Source organism: Microcaecilia unicolor, chromosome 9, assembly GCF_901765095.1.
Source record: "Microcaecilia unicolor chromosome 9, aMicUni1.1, whole genome shotgun sequence".
Taxonomy (NCBI): domain Eukaryota; kingdom Metazoa; phylum Chordata; class Amphibia; order Gymnophiona; family Siphonopidae; genus Microcaecilia; species Microcaecilia unicolor.
In genome coordinates, this window is record NC_044039.1 from 123,411,951 (window position 1) to 123,417,979 (window position 6,029).

The following is a 6,029-nucleotide window of genomic DNA, read 5'->3' on the forward strand; positions in this document are numbered from 1 at the left end:
CTAATACAGCAAGAGTTATGTCAGACAACTTATATATTGACTTGTAAACCAGAAATACAGCGGACTAGAGGAGAAAGCAGGCCGAGGGCTTGGGGTGAAAACATAACTGGTTCTAAGATTGTGGAACCCCCAGGCAGGGTTGGAGGGTGGGGACACAGATTCTCCCTTGTAACTCAGAGACCTAAGTGTAGTCCCCTGGAGCCTAGAAAGCAGGAGTGGGGCTGATGAGCCAATGCCATTTTGATACCTCTTTGAAGAGGTAATGTTGGGCAGCCGTAAAGTGGGAGAAGGCTCCTTTTTGGCCTGGGTACTTGGCATTTGCAACATCTGGTGTTCTGTGCAGCTGCCTGTGCCTAAATCTTGCTTGCAGATAGTTCTGTTTGGGAACCTTGGGCACAGATAAGTATTACTGGTGACCATACCTACAACCTGCGTGAAACTATACTATTAAAAAACATTTAGGGCTTTTACAAAGCCATGCTAGCGATTCTCAATTGGCAAATGAGATGACGCCCATAGGAACTGAATGGGCTTCCTCTCATTTGCTGCGCAGGAATTGCTAACACTGCTTTGTAAGAGAGGCCCTAATTGGGCAAGAACAAGTATTTTTAATCTTCTCCTCACCATTTGTATTGTTATGGTACAAAGCTGGGTGTTCCTGATGGTTGGAGCTTTAGGCTGAAAACCAGGGAAGCCAGGGTTCAAATCCCACTGTTGCTCCTTGTGAGCTTGGGCAAGTCTTGTCACCCTGCATTGCCTTAAGTATAAATGTAGGGCTTGATTTAATAATGTGAGATACATTTAAATAATGCATTCCCTATTATTTTCAATAGGACTTATTTACTAACTAAGAGGGTAATTTTTATAAAGGATTTTCTGTGTGTAAAAACCTTTTACAAAATTACCCCAGGGGTTATGTGCATACAAGTGTGTTCAGTGACAAGAAAGCATGTACATTTGTGCAGCCTGTGTGCAGGTGTTTTCAGGAGATGAGCTGGGCGGAGTTGTGACTTATGCATAGATATATGTTTATGCTATGCATTAACATTTAGGAACAGGCATACAGAACCAAATTCTATAAATGGTGTCAACCCTCCCCCCCATGCTAAGTACTATTCTAATAAATATTGCTCAAAGTTAGTTGCCATTTCTAGAATAATGCTTAGCTTCAGGATTCATGCCAGACTTTAGATACGAAGACTTGCACCAACTAAACCCTGGTTTAAAACCTCGTGCATAACTTAGTTGCGGATCCCTCTATTCTATAACAGCGTGTATATATTGGAGGAACATGCCTGATCCACCCATGACCATGCTACTACTACTACTATTTAGCATTTCTAAAGCGCTACAAGGCATACGCAGCGCTGCACAAACATAGAAGAAAGACAGTCCCTGCTCAAAGAGCTTACAATCTAATAGACAAAAAATAAATAAAGTAAGCAAATCAAATCAATTAATGTGAACGGGAAGGAAGAGAGGAGGCTAGGTGGAGGCGAGTGGTTACATGTGGTTACGAGTCAAAAGCAATGTTAAAGAGGTGGGCTTTCAGTCTAGATTTAAAGGTGGCCAAGGATGGGGCAAGATGTAGGGGCTCAGGAAGTTTATTTCAGGCGTAGGGTGCAGCGAGACAGAAGGCGCGAAGTCTGGAGTTGGCAGTAGTGGAGAAGGGAATAGATAAGAAGGATTTATCCATGGAGCGGAGTGCACGGGAAGGGGTGTAGGGAAGGACGAGTGTGGAGAGATACTGGGGGGCAGCAGAGTGAGTACATTTATAGGTTAGTAGAAGAAGTTTGAACAGGATGCGAAAGCGGATAGGGAGCCAGTGAAGGGTCTTGAGGAGAGGGGTAGTATGAGTAAAGCGACCCTGGCGGAAGATGACACGGGCAGCAGAGTTTTGAATCGACTGGAGAGGGGAGAGGTGACTAAGTGGGAGGCCAGCAAGAAGCAGATTGCAGTAGTCTAAACGAGAGGTGACAAGGGTGTGGATGAGGGTTTTGGTAGAGTGCTCGGAAAGAAAGGGGCGGATTTTACGGATGTTGTAAAGAAAGAAACGACAGGTCTTGGCAATCTGCTGGATATGAGCAGAGAAGGAGAGAGAAGAGTCAAAGATGACCCCAAGATTTCGAGCTGAGGAGACAGGGAGAATGAGAGAGCCATCAACAGAAATAGAAAATGGGGGGAGCGGGGAGGTGGGTTTGGGGGGAAAAATGAGAAGCTCGGTTTTGGTCATGTTTAATTTCAGGTGGCGTTGAGACATCCAGACAGCAATGTCAGACAAGCACGCTGAAACTTTGGTTTGGATGCAAGGTGAGATATCAGGGGTAGAAAGGTAGATTTGGGAGTCATCAGCATAGAGATGGTAGGAAAAGCCATGGGATGAGATTAATGAACCAAGGGAAGAAGTGTAGATAGAAAAGCTGCGTGTAAAATTTATGTGCGGATCCTGGTGCATAAAAATGTGTGTGTACATTTTAATGCCAATTAGTGCTGATAATTGATTATTGGTGCTAATTGGCTTGTTCAATTTAAATTGCTCACCCAAATTTGGGAATGTGTGCAATTCTGAACACCATATATAGAATGTGGGGGATAATGTCCACAGCTTCAGTCCAACCACAGTTACTGCAACTTTCCTCTAATATTTTATAAACACATAGACATGTATGTGTCTTTAAAATAGGCTGGAGATAAGCACCTACTTGACCTTCATGCACAGGCAACCTCGCATGTAGGTTTAGATTTACTATAGCATATGACTGTTTTACTGCAGGTCCCATTTTATGCAATGGGACCTATTTATTAATACAGTATGTTAATGCAGTGGCACTATTTAGTAAATCAGGCCCTTAGATTGTAAGCACTTTGCAGACAGGGAGATACCCTCTGTACCAGCATGTGTCTCACCTTACGCTATTAATGAGTGGAGGAACAGAGCAGAAGGCTGACAACCAGGAAAGTCTGATTCAAATCCTACTGCTGCTCCTTCTTATCTTGGGCAAATCACTTATCCTCCATTGCCTGAGGCACAAACTTAGGGACCCTTTTACTAAGCTGCGTTAAGTACTAAAATATTTTGCTATCTGCGTGTGGAGTATGTCAGACAGAGATGAGTGTGGAAGCGCTGGGGAGGGACTGAACTCTTTGGTTCGGACTGTGGCCTTTTCTGAAGTAATTCCCACATGGGGGAAGGGAGAAGAAAGACTACGCAAAACAGTGGAGTTCAATAAGTGGTTTGAGTCTTGGTGTAAAGAAGGTTTTAGTCACATAGGGGCGTGGGGTAATACGTGGAAAAATAGGCTGTACAATAATGATGGGCTACATCTTTCGGTGACGGGAAAAAGGATCCTTGGGGAGAAATTCAGACAGTATGTTTCTAGACATTTAAACTAGAAGGCGGGGGTGACAAAAGGAAACAAGGGAATTTGGAAAGTTAACCCCACAATAAACTTGATGGCAGAGGGAAAGGTCATCTAAATACAGAAAACCACCTAAACTCTATGCAGATGGAAAGCAATGAGCACAAATGCTCGTAGTCTAGGTAAAAGGTTCAAGACTTGCAAGCCTTGATCTTTGAAGATAACTTGGATATTGTTGCTATTACAGAGACATGGTTCAATGATTCCCATGAATGGGATGTGACTATACCAGGCTATAATCTTTTTAGAAAGGATAGAGAGGGCCGAAGGGGTGGAGGAGTGGCGCTGTATGTGAGAGACAATATCAGAGTGGCTGAAATGCAGGGCACCTGGGAAAAGAAAGAAGCTTTATGGATTGTCCTGGAAAGAGAAGATGGAACCTGTATCCACACGGGGGTTATCTACAGACTTCCGGCACAAATAGCGAAACTAGACAAGGATGTGATAGAGGATATTCAAAAGATTGGTATGAAAGGGGAGGTGCTACTGTTGGGAGATTTCAACTTGTCTGATGTAGACTGGAACATCCCGTCTGCTGAATCGGAAAGAAGTTGAGAGATTGTGGATGCCTGTCAAAGTGTCTTGCTCAGACAAATGGTGACGGAACCAACGAGGGAAGGGTCGATACTGGAACTAGTGCTCACGAATAGAGGAAGTGTTTCTAATATCCGGGTGGGTGCCCACCTATGTAATAGTGATCATCACACCATATGGTTTGAGATAAGGGCGAAGGCGCAGTGTGGATGCACAAAACTCAAAGTACTGGATTTCAGATGTACTGATTTTGATAAAATGGGGGAATACCTGAAAAAGGAGCTGTTGAAGTGGGAAGGCGTAGGAGAAGTGGAACATCAGTGGTCAAAGCTGAAGGCTGCTATAAATATGGCGACTGATCTTTACGCGAGGAAAGTAAACAAAACCAAGAGAAACAGGAAGCCTATATGGTTTTCCAACCAAGTAGCTGAAAAAATAAGAGCAAAAGAGGCTTTGTTCAAGAAATACAAAAGAACGCAACAAGAGGATCACGGAAAAGATTATCAGATTAAACCCAAAGAAGCGAAGAGGGAAATACAGCTAGCGAAAGCTGAAGGAATATTTGGGAATGGCGTAGATACTGTGCCGTTTATGGAAGAAAGAGTTTATAAACAGCTGGAGAATCTGAAGGTGGACAAAGCTATGGGGCCGGATGGGATACATCCCAGGATACTGAGGGAGCTCAGGGAGGTCCTGGTGGGACCTCTTAAAGATTTATTTAATAGATCTTTAGAGACGGGAGAGGTTCCGCAAGATTGGAGACGAGCGGCTGTAGTCCCTCTTCACAAAAGTGAAGACATGGGAAACTACAAACCGGTAAGTCTCATGTTGGTGGTAGGAAAAGTAATGGAGTCGCTGCTGAAAGGATAGTTAAATTTCTAGAAGACAATGGGTTAGACAATGGGTTTAGGACCTGAGGCGATATGGCTTTACCAAAGGGAAATCCTGCCAAACGAATCTCATTGACTTCTTTGACTGGGTGACAAAAGAAATGGATGAAGGCCGTGCGCTAGATGTAATCTACTTGGATTTCAGCAAAGCCTTTGATACGGTCCCCCACAGAAGACTCATGAATAAGCTGAAAGGGCTGAACTTAGGACTGAAAGTGGTGAACTGGATAGAAAACTGGTTGACAGAGGTGGCAGAGGGTGGTGGTAAATGGAATCCGCTCGGAGGAAAGGATGGTGAGCAGTGGGGGTTGGTGCTGGGGCCCATTTTGTTTAATATATTTGTGAGAGATATTGCTGAAGGGTTGGGAAGGAAAGGTTTGCCTTTTTGTGAATGATACGAAGATAGCCAATAGAGTGGATACCCTGGAGGGAGTAGAAACAATGAGAAGGGATCGCCGAAACTTAGAAGAATGGTCGAGGTTCTGGCAGTTAAAATTTAATCAATCAATCAATCTATCTATCAATTAGGGATCAAATGGAAGAACCTGGTGTTGGTTATTTAACTAAATGTATCAATTACACCAGAAATCCACTATTAAATCAAGTATTGTGTTTCTTAACATTTTTATAATTTTTAACTTGCAGTGTTCAGTAATGCTGTAGTGCCCTTTAAACCATGTGGTATGGAGTAGGTACTCAGCCGCCAAACATCACAGCACTCGCCCTTCCTTCCTTCCTCACTCAACACGGCTTGTATCTTGTGCTGACAATTGTTAATAATAACGTGAAATAAACTTTCTTCACTTATCTTGGCTGGATTGATGTGCGGTCTGAATTAACTCCATGTCACCCGTGATTAGTGCATCGTGTTTACAACCTGCTAGTGGAGGAGTACCTTTGGTCTTTCCCAGTATGGCAATACTTATGTACTTATGAACATCGACATTTGGAGAATAAAACCAGTGCAGGGTGGACTTCTACGGTCTGTGCCCTGAGAAAGGCAGGGACAAATCAAACTCGGATATACATATAAAGTATTACATACCATGTAAAATGAGTTATCTTGTTGAGCAGACTGGATGGACTGCTCAGGTCTTCTTTATCTGTTGTAATTTACTATGTTACATCACCTGTGTGATAACTGTCTCCTAAATCGGAGGTGGTAACTGCTCCTGTCTTAATTTAT